The sequence below is a fragment of the Mustela nivalis genome (assembly GCF_964662115.1).
Source record: "Mustela nivalis genome assembly, chromosome: 10".
In the NCBI taxonomy this organism is placed as follows: domain Eukaryota; kingdom Metazoa; phylum Chordata; class Mammalia; order Carnivora; family Mustelidae; genus Mustela; species Mustela nivalis.
In genome coordinates, this window is record NC_139029.1 from 100,888,662 (window position 1) to 100,900,798 (window position 12,137).

The window sequence follows — 12,137 nt, forward strand, 5'->3', positions numbered from 1 at the left end:
CTATGGAAAGAACCTAGATGTCCATCAACAGATGAATGGAAACAGGCTTCCAGTTATGGAATGAATAAGTCACGGGGTGAAAGGTAAAGAATAGAAAATATAGTCAGTAATACTATAATAGCATTTTATGATGACAGATGGTAGCTACACTTAGGGTAAGCATAACATAAACAGTTGTCTGAATTTCTATGCTATACACCTGAAACTAATGTAACATTGCATGTCAACTATACTTCAATTTTAAGAATAACCCAACTTATCCTCTCAGATAAATATATGGGTTTAAGGCTTCACGTTGAATTGGTGAAAAGACCCAAAGCCTGAGGATAAATATATCACAAGAAAACTACAGACCAATATCTCTATGAATACAGATGCAAAAAAATCCTCAAAAAAATACTAGCAAACTGAATCTAGCAAAATATAATTATTATATATCATAACCAAGTAAGATTTTCCCAAGAATGTAAGATTGGTTTAACATCTGAAAATCTTCTATTATTGTAATATTGTGTATTAATACAAAAAAAACCCACACACAATCACCTCAATATACACAGAAAAAGCATTTTGCAAATTCCAACACCCTTTTATAATAAAAACACTCAACAAATTAGGAATTGAGAAGAACTTTCCCAACTAGATAGAGGGGATCTAGGTAAACAGAGTTTCATCAAGATTAAAAAGTCTCTGCTACAAATAATACCATCAAGAAATAAAAAGACAATCCACAGAATGAAAGAAAACATTTGCAAATCGTAGATAAGGGACTGATCAAGAATATATAAAGAATTCTTAAAACTCAAAAAAAAAAAAAACCAACCTAATTTTTAAATGGGCAAAAAGCATCTGGATATACATTTCTCCAAAAAAGATATACAAGTGGGCAATACCACATGAAAAGATAATCAACAATCATTAGGCATTAAAGAAATACAAATCAAAATAATGATATACCATGTCACACTGACTAGAATGACTATAATTCAAAAAAGTGTTTCTGAGGATGTGGAAGTTGGGACTTTCATGCATTGACAGTAGGAACCCAAAATGGTAAAATTGGCTTGAAAAACAGTCTGGTAGTACCTTAAAATGTTAAGCACAGAAATATTATATTATCCAGCAATTCTATTTCTATATATATAACCAAGAGAAATGAAAACATACCCACACAAAATTTGTACACAAATATTCACAATAGTCAAACTGGAAACAATCCAAATTTCCATTAACTGATCAATGGATAAATAAAACCTAGTATATCGATTTCAGGCTGAAGGATGGGTCATGGGATCAAGACTAAGCTCTGAGTTTCTGTGTCTATGAAATGGAGAGGATAACGGTCCCTTCTCACAGGCCCTGGATGTCATGGGATTAAAGGAGTCAAGACATGGGAAATACTGAGCAGGGTGCTTGGCACACACAGAGAAAGTGCTGGATAAACTTTGGCAGTTAACTTCTGTCTTCATTGGGTTTCCTCAGAAGCAGACTCAGAATTTTTTTTTTTAAAGACTTTATTTATTTATTTGATGGAGAGAGAGAGAGAGTGAGAGAGAGTGAGAGAGAGAGAGAGAGAGAAAGAAAGAAAAAACATAAGTAGGGGGAGTGGGAGAGGGAGAAGCAGGCTTTCAAGCAGAGCAGGGAGCCCGATATAGGGCTTGATCCCAGAATCCTGGGATCATGACCTGAATGGAAGGCAGACACTTTACTGAGCCACCCAGGTGCCCTACAGACTCAGAATTCAAATATGCAAGATATTCTTTCAAGAAATGACCCTGGGAAGGACGGGAGGGTGAGGGGGTGGTTGTAGTGAGACAAGTAAGAAAGGAAGCCTCTGGAGGGTATGTTAATGAGCAGGCCGTCCCTGCAAGCACTGAAGGGTTAGGGGCTAGGGGATGGGCCCTCGGTATTGGGGGGGGCAAGGTTGCTCAGCCGTGGCCTTCTGGCCTACCCTGTGTGCAGGCAGAATGTGGGATTGTCGGGACTAATTGTAGTCATGACTTCATTCATGGTAAGCACTCACCCTGTTACCAGGTGACTGGGGATCGACTGGGCAACAGGACTGGCTCAGGCTAAAGGGGTACAGGTGGGCCCCGGTGTAGTACAGACATCACACAAGGTTAAAAAAAAGAAGAAGAAAAGAAAAAACAAAAAACCCTCGTATATCCATACAATCCATACAATAGTATACTATTTAGCAATAAAAAGGAATAAAGTATTGATCTATGCTAGGATGTGAATGGACCTTGAAAACATAATGTCACGTGAAAGAAGCCAGTCACAAGACCATATATTATATGATTCCATTTAAGTGAAATATCCAGAATAGGTGAATCAATAGAGACAAAAATAGATTAGTGGTAGCCTGGAGCTGTTGAATCTGGTGATGGAAAAAAAAAAGGAAGGGATAACTGCTGACGCATATGGGACTTCTTTGAGCGGGTAACACATGTATTCTAAATTACACAGCCTTGATGGTTTGCACAACTATATTAGAAACTGTTAAATTGTACACTTCAAATGGGTGATTGAAAAGTGCATAAATTTTGTCAGTGAAATGTTTTTTTAAATGACAGAGTTGAGGAGTGCCTGGGTGGTTCAGCAGGTTAAGCAAATGACTCTTGATTTTGCCTCAGGTCATGATCTCAGGGTAGTGAGATTAAGCCCTGCATGGGACTCTGTACTGGGCATGGAGCTTGCTTAAGATTCTCTCTCTCCCTCTGCCCCCATCCCTCTCTAAAAAAAAGAAAATGAAAGAGCTGAGCAGGGACATGGACAAAGTTGGGGACATTAACACCTCCATTTCAATAAGTGAAATACTCTCTCACCAGAAAAATCAGCAGAAAATATATATAATCTAAACAATACAACCAACTAAGTGGTTGTAACTGACATTTATAGAACACTCCAACAAATACTATTCTATCTATAGTAGAATATAAAATTGTTTCAAGCACTCATGGATCATCTACCAAGACAGATAATATGCTAGGCCATAAAGCAAATCTCAACAAATTTAAAAGAATGGACCGACCGTTTCTGTTCCCCCAAAATTCATACACTGGGGCCTTAATTCCTATTATGATATGGTGTTTGGAGATGGGGTCTTTAGGAAGTAACTGGTTTTGAATGAGGTCAGGGAGGTGGAGTCTCCACAATGGGATTAGTGTCCCAGTGAGGAGAGGAAGAAACTAGAGCTCTCTCTCTCTCAGCCATGTGAGGTCACAGCCAAAAGGCAGCTGTCTAGAAGTCAGGAAATGAACTCTGACCAGAACATGACCATGATGGCATCCTGATCTCAGATTTCCAGCCTCCAGAAGTGTGAGAAATAAATATTTGTTTAACCTATTGAATCTATAGTATTTTTGTTATAGTAACCCAAGCAGACGAATACAAAAATCATACACATTGTGTTCTCTGATCATAAAGGAATCAAACTAAAAATCAGTAACAAAAAGACTACAGAATAAATGAAACAAGGTGTGATTGGGAGGGAGACAAACCATAAGTGACTCTTAATCTCACAAAACAAACTGAGGGTTGCTGGGGGGAGGGGGTATGGGAGAAGGGGGTGGGATTATGGACATTGGGGAGGGTATGTGCTTTGGTGAGTGCTGTGAAGTGTGTAAACCTGGTGATTCACAGACCTGTACCCCTGGGGATAAAAATATATGTTTATAAAAAATAAAAAATTATAAAAAAAAAGACTACAGGAAAATCTTAGAATATGTGAAAATTTAAAAACATATTTCTAAATAATCTATGGGTCAAAGAAGTCACAAAGAAATTTAAAATTTTATAGAACTGAATGAAAACATATCAAAACATGTGGGATGTAGCTAAAGCAGTACTGAGAGAAAATTTTATAGTACTAAATGCTTTCATTAGGAAAAGGGGAAAAGTGATGTCAGCAAAATGGAAGGAGTTTTCTACCATCCTCCCTACCAAGAAAACAGATTTTGACCATCATCCTCAAATGAGAATACCTTTATGGAAGTTCTAGCACACCACTGGAACAAAAAAATCATAGACTGAACACACTGTAGAGGATAACAGGAACTGTTTCACTTTACCCTTGTTACCCCCTCTCCTAAGTTCGGTGCCAAGAAAGATCTCTCAGCTAGCAATTTTTCCTTTGGGAAAAAAGTGAGAGCAAAAGAGAGATCCCCAGCTTCCCCAGTTGTGCAGGATGCTGCCAAAGAGACCCATTTCTTTCCCACTCCATCCAGAATACTAGAGTGAATTACATGACTGAGAGGTGAGAAGGGGTTGGGAATACAGCAACAAAAGCTCAGATTGTATTTAAGGTACACATATCCTCATCACTTCATGGACTCCATGGGAAGACTGCCCAAGAGCTTCTGGGGATACCTTGCCTGAAGATCAACTAGCCCAAGGGCACTCCCTCAATGCTTCAAACAGCTCACCCACACACGTAATACCCCATTGCCAACCTGCACATGCCCTTAAGGTGGCAAGCATAAGCCTTTGAAGATGGTTAGTGAACATGTGAAGAAAGCTGGCCCAATGCTTCAGAACTGATATGAAGTATACAAACCTGATCATTCAACAAAGACCGAGGGAGAACAAAGAGGAGGCTGCCAGCACCACCTGCAGCATCAAGAGAAAGCATACGGTCTTAAGAATTCCTCTTAAAGAGCAAACAAGGAATGTAGAGCAGGCATACAGAGATACAGAAATAGACATAGACATAAATAAATATAGATAGATATAGAAAAGATCCAAGAAAACCTCAGAATCCCTAGCAGAGTTGACAGAAGATACTTCTCTCCTGAAGGTAACCAATTAAAAACTGGAAGAGATTACCATCCTTCAAATGTGAAGACAGTGATGCCAGACATGAAAAATCAAAGCAACATGACACCACAGAGAAATACAATAATTTTCAGTAACCAACTCCAAAGAAATGGAAATCTGCGATTTGCCTGATAAAGAATTCAAAATAGTTGTTTTAAGGAAGTTCAATGAGCTATAATAAAACACAGAAAGACGATCTATGTAATGTACAGCTTGTGAGCGTGAGGACCAGCCCGGCCTCATGATTGGCGGGAGTTAGCCTGGGGCTTGGGAATGGAGCGGGTGCCTAGTGGAGGAAGGCAGAACCCAGAGGAATGGGCTTTTTGAACTTCTCCTGTCAAACAGAGCACAGGGAACTGGTACTGGTGACCCAGGTAGAGGAGGACAAGGTGATGGTGTTGATGGATGGGTCTCTGAAGTTGGTGACTCCAGTCCGGGGGCTTCGAACTCCAGAGATCCCCATGACCGAGGCAGTGGAAGCCGTGGCTATGGTCGGGGGTCGCCTCCAGGCCTTTTGGAAGCATGGAGTGCAGGTGTGGGCTCCAGGCTCAGACCAGCTATTGTAGAAGCTGAGAGACCCCACTCTCACCTTCCATCTGCTTGACTCCCCGAGGCCTGTGGTAGTGGAGACACGCCCAGCAGATGACCCCACTGCCCCCAGCAACCTCTATATCCAGGAATGAGTCCCTGGGGGGGGGGTATTGGGAACCACGCCCTGCGCCCCCATCCACAACGGACATACTTAGTGGTTGTGATACCCACTTGTCTCCCAATAAACATGACTCCAGCCAAAAAAAAAAAAAAAAAACAACAAAGAAAAACACAGAAAGACAATTTAATAAAATCAAGAAAACATAAATGAACAAAAGAACTTTAACAGAGACAAAAATTATTAAAAAGAACTAGACAAATTCTAGAGATGAAAAGTAGAATGAATAATGAAAAAATGCAATGGAGAGCATTAAAATGAGACTTTATCAAGCTAAAAAATGAAATGACTTATTGTCAAGTTCATAGAAATTATCTAATTGGGACAACAAAGATAAAAGAATGAAAAATGGTGAGGGAAGACTACATAAATTATGAGATACCACTGAATGAAACAATTTACACACTTTAGAATCCCAGAGGAACTAAGATGGAAGAGGGGGGCAAAAAAGTAATCTAAAGAAATGATGGCTAAGAACTTCCCAAATCTGAAGAAGAAAAAGATATAGAAAATGGAGCATAGGGACGCCTGGGTGGCTCAGTTGGTTAAGCAGCTGCCTTCGGCTCAGGTCATGATCCCAGCGTCCTGGGATCGAGTCCCACATCGGGCTCCTTGCTCAGCAGGGAGCCTGCTTCTCCCTCTGACTCTGCCTGCCACTCTCTCTGCCTGTGTTTGCGCTCTCTCGCTCTCTCTCTCTCTCTGACAAATAAATAAAATCTTAAAAAAAAAAAAGTTTAAAAAAAAAAGAAAGAAAGAAAATGGAGCATAAAGTTCATTTCAGTAAATCATAACTGAAAACTTCCCTAATCTGGGGAAGGAAACAAACATCAAAATCCAAGAAGCACAGAGAGGTCCCATTAATTTCAAGCAAAAGCTGGCCATCACCAAGACATATTACAGTCAACTTCACAGAATAAACAGAAAAGGAAAGCAGCAAGGGGAAAAAAGTCCTTAACTCACAAGGGAAGACCTATCAGGTTTACAGATCTGTCCACAGAAACCTAGCAGGTCAGAAGAGAATGGCATGATATAGTCAATCTGCTCAATGGGAAAAATATGCAGCCAAGAGTACTCTATCTAGCAAGGCTGTCATTGAGAATAGAAGGAGACATAGTTTCCCACCCAAAACCTATAGAGTTCATGACCCCTAAACCAGCCCTGCAAGAAATATTAAAGGGGACTCCTGAGTGGGAAAGAAAGACTAAAAGTAACAAAGACAGAGAAGGAATGCCTAGGTGGCTCAGTCAGTTGACTGTCTGATAAGATTTTGATTTCGGCTTAGATCTCATGGTTGTGGGATCAAACCCTGCATCATGGTCCATACTTAGCATGAAGTCGGCTTGAGATGGTCTCTCTCCCTCTCTCTCTGCCCCTCTCAATGGACAATCTCTCCCTCTCTCTCTCAAGATAAATACAATCTTAAAAAATATGGAATAAAGAAAATCTCCAGAAACAATGACTTAACAAGTAATACAATGGCACTAAATTCATATCTATCAATAATCACCCTGAATGTAAAGGGACTAAAGGCTCCAATCAAAAGACACAGGATATCAGAATGGATTTTAAAAACAGAATGGATTTTAAAAACAACAACAAAAAAGTTCATTTACATGCTGCCTACAAGAGACTCATTTTAGACCTAAAGACACTGCTAGATGGAAAGCAAGCAGATGGAGAACCATTTATCATGTTAATAAAGGTCAAAAGAAAGCCACAATAGTTATACTTGTACCAGACAAAGTAGATTTTAAACCAAAGACTGTAACAAAAGATGAAGAGTGCCACTATATCACAAAAAAGGGACAATCCAACAAAAAAATTTAATAATATTTTAAAATATTTTAATTTTGGTTTTCTTAAAGAGTTTATTTATTTATTTGACAGAGAGAGAGAGATCACAAATAGGCAGAGAGGGAAGCAGAGAGAGAGGAGGAAGCAGGCTCCCCACTGAGCAGAGAGCCTGATGTGAGGCTTGATCCTAGAACCCCAAGATCATGACCTGAGCCAAAGGCAGAGGCTTAACCCTCTGAGCCATGTGCCCCCAAATTTAACAACTGTAAATATTTATGTCCCCAAATTGGGAGGACCCAAATATATAAATCAATTAATAACAAACATAAACATTGATAATAATGCAATAATAGTAGGGGACTTTAACCTATAGCAATGGACAGATCATCTAAGCAGAAAATCAACAAGGAAACAATGGTTTTGAATGACATATTGAATCAGATGGACTAAACCGATATTTAAAGAGAGGATTTGATCCTAAAGTGGCAGAATACACATTCTTTTTGAGTGCACATGGGATATTCTCCAGAACAGATCACATACTGGTCACAAATCAGCCCTAAACAAGAAAGAAAGACTGAGGTCATACTATGCATATTTTCTGATTTCAGCTCTATGAAACTTGAAGTCAACCACAAGAAAAAGTTTGGAATGGGGCGCCTGGGTGGCTCAGTGGGTTAAAGCCTCTGCCTTTGGCTCAGATCATGATCCCAGAGTCCTGGGATCAAGTCCCAGATCAGGGTCTCTGCTCAGCAGGAAGCCTGCTTCCTCCTCTCTCTGCCTGCCTCTCTGCCTCTGATCTCTGTCTGTCAAATAAATAAATAAAATCTTAAAAAAAAAAAAAAAAAGAAAGAAAAAGAAAATGTTTGGAAAGACCACAAATACATGGAGGTTGAAAAACAACCTATTAAAGAAGGAATGGGTTAACCAAGAAATTAAGGAAGAAATTAAAAAAAAATACATGGAAACAAATGAAAATGAAAACACAATAGTCCAAATCCTTTGGGATGCAGCAGAGTCATCTTAAGATAGAAGTATATAGCAATACAGTCTCACCTCAAGAAGCAAGAAAATCTCAAAACAGCCTAACCTTACATCTCAAGGAGCTAAAAAAAAAAAAAAAAAAAAAAAAAAAAAGGACAACAAATGAACAAATGAAGCCCACAACCAGCAGAAGAAGGGAAATAATAAAGATCAGAGCTGAAATAAATGATACAGAAACAACAACAAAAACCCAGTTGAACAGATAATGAAACTAGGTGCTGGCTGCATGAAAGAATTCATAAAATTAATAAACCCCTACCCAGATCTAGCAAAAAGAAAAGAGAAAGGACCCAAATAAATAAAATCACCATTGAAAGAGGGGAGATCAAAACCAGCACCACAGAAATACAATTATAAGAGAATATTTAGAAAAATTGTATGCCAACAGATTGGGCAATCTGGAAAAAAGTGGATAAATTCCTAGAAATATATAAACTACCAAACCTGAAATAGGAATAACTAGAAAATTTGAACAAACTGATAACTAGCCAAGAAACTGAATCAGTAATCAAAAATCTCCCCAAACATGAAACATCCAAGGCTAGATGGCTTCCTAGGGAAATTCTACCAAACATTTAAAGAAAAGTTAATACCTAGTCTTATCAAACTGTCTCAAAAAATAAAAAAGGAAGGAAAACTTCCAAACTCATTCTATGAGGTCAGCATTACCTTGATTCCAAAACCAGACAAAAACTCCACTAAAAAATTACATGCCAATATGGACGAACATGGATGCAAAAATTCTCAACAAGATAGTATCAAATCAAATCCAACAGTATATTAAGAGAATCATTCACCATGATGAAATGGGATTTACTTCTGGGCTGCAAGGGTGGTTCCATATTTGCAAATCAATATGATACACCACATTAATAAAAGAAAGGGTAAGAATCATAGGATCCTCTCAGTAGATGTGGAAAAAGCATTTGACAAAGTACAGCATCCATTCCTGATTAAAAAAAAACCCTCAAAAAAAGTAGGAGTAGAGGGAATATACCTCAACATCATAAAGGCATAAAGGCTATATATGAAAAAACTACAGCTAATATAATCCTCAATGGGGAAAAACATAGAGCACTTCCTCTATAGTCAGGAACAAGAAAGGAAGTCTACTCTCACCACTGTTATTTAAAATGGTACTAGAAGGCCACAGTAATGAGACAACAAAATGAAATAAAAGGCATCCAAATCGGAATTCAAGCTTACACTATTCACAGAGGACATGATATTCTGTGTAGAAAACCCAAAAGACTCCACCAAAAAATTGCTGGAATTGATACATGAATTCAGTAAAATCAAAGGATACAAAATCAATGTACAGAAATATGTTGAATTTCTACATGCCAATAATAAAGCAGCAAAAAGAGAACTCAAGGAATTGATCCCATTTACAACTGCACCAAAACAAGAAGATACCTAAGAATAAACCCAACCAAAGAGGTAAAAGATCTATACTCTCAAAAATATAGAACATTTATGAAAGGACCTGAAGATGACACAAAGTAATGGAAATAGATTCTCTGTTCATGAATTGGAAGAAAAAATACTGTTAAAATACCTATACTATCCAGAGCAATCTATACATTTAATGCAATCCCTAGAAAACACCATTAGCATTTGTCACAGAGCTAGAATTATGCCTAGTGAAATAAGTCAAGCAAAGACAGTTAATTATCATATGGTTTCACTGACTTGTGGAACTTAAGGAATAACATGGAGGTCATTAGGAGATGGGAAGGAAAAGTGAAGGGGAGGAAATGGAAGGGGAGATGAACCTTGAGAAACTGTGGACTCCGAAAAACAAACTGAGGGTTTTAGAGGGGAGGTGGATGGGGGATGGGTAAGCCTGGTGGTGGATATCAAGGAGGGCATGGATTGCATGGAGCACTGACTGTTATATGTAAACAATGAATCTTGGAACACTACATCGAAAACTAATGACACATTGCATGGTGACTAACATAACACAATTTTTAAAAAAATAATAAAAAAACTGAAAAAAAAAAAAGAATAAACAATCCTAAAATTTGTATGGAACCATAAGACCCCAATGGCCAAAGCAATCTTGAAAAAGAAAGGCAAAGCTGGATGCATCACAATTTCAGACTTCTAGTTATATTAAAAAGCTGTAGTCATCAAAACAGTATGGTACTGGCACAAAAACAGATACATAGACCAATGGAACAGAATAGAAAACCCAGAATTGGACCCACAACCATATCATCAACTAATCTTTGACAAAGCGGTTAAGAATATCCAATGGAAAAAAGGACAATCTCTTCAACAAATGGTGTTGGGAAAGCTGGACAGCAACATGCAGTAGAATCAAATTGGACCACTTTATTACACTCTACACATAAATAAATTCAAAATGAATGAAAGACCTAAATTTGAGACAGGAAACTATTGGACTCTTAGAGAAGAATACAGGCAGCACTTTTTGACCTCAGTCATAGCAAGTTCTTACTAGACATGTTGCTGGAGGCAAGAGAAACAAAAATGAAACTAAACTACTGGGATTTCAGATATAAAGCTTCTGCACAGTGAAGGAAACAATTAACAAAACTAAAAGGCAGCCTGTGGAATGGAAGAAGATATTTGCAATTGACATCTCCAATAAAGGGTTAGTATCCACTATCTATAAAGAACTTAACAAATTCAACACCCCAAAAACAAATAATCCAGTTTAAAAAAGGGCAGAAGACATGAATAAACATTTTTCCAAAGACATCCAGATGTTTAACAGACACATGAAAAGATGCTCAATGTCACTCATCATTAAGGAAAGGCAAATCAAAACTACAATGAGATATCACCTCACACCTGTCAGGATAGCTAAAATTAACACAGGAAACCTCAGATGTTGGTGAGGATGCAGAGAAAAGGGAACCCTCTTACACTGTTTATGGGAATGCAAACTGGTATAGCCACTCAGGAAAACAGTATTGAGGGTCCCTCAAAATTTTAAAAATAGAACTATCCTATAATCCAGCAATTGCACTACTATATATTTGCCCAAAGGAAACAAAAATACAGATTTGAAGAGACACATGCACCCGGATGTTTATATCAATGTTATCAACAATAGTCAAATTATGAAAACAGCCCTAGTGTCCATCAACTGATGAATGGATAAAGATGTGGTGTATATAAAAAATGGAATATTACTCAGCCATCAAAAAGATTGAAATCTTGCCATTTGCAATGACGTAGATGGAGCTAGAGTGTATTGTGTTAAGCAAAATAAGTCACTCAGAGAAAGACAAATACCGTATGATTTCACTCATATGTGGAATTTAGGAAATAAAACAGATTAACATTTGGGGAAAAAGAGAGACCATAAAACAGACTTTTAACTACAGAAAACAAAATGGCAGTTGCTGGAGGGGAGGTGGGTTGGGGATGGGCTAAATGAATGATATGTATTAAGAAGGGCACTTGTTGTGATGAGCCCTGGGTGTAATACGTAAGTGATGAATCACTAAATTCTACTCCTGAAACCCATATTATACTATATGTTGACTAGAATATAAAAACTTAAAAAAAAAAAAAAAAGAAAGAAAGAAAAAGAAATGGAAAAAGAAAAAGAAAAAAAGGAAAAAAAAGCCTCCTGTGCACTGTTGGTGGGATTATAAACAGGTATAGCCACTATAAACTGTAAGAAATTCTTCAAAAAATTAATGAAACTACCCTATGATTCAGTAATTCCACTTCTGGGTATATATCCAAAACAAACAAAAACATCATGCTGAAGAGATATCTGCACCCACAT

General features: G+C 37.9%; 1 protein-coding gene across 3 annotated transcripts in view; it reads right to left on the reverse strand.

Moving 5' to 3' along the window:
• The window catches only part of SYCP1 (synaptonemal complex protein 1), a 132,746-nt gene that overhangs the window by 20,003 nt on the left and 100,606 nt on the right, over positions 1–12,137 (reverse strand). The window lies entirely within an intron of this gene.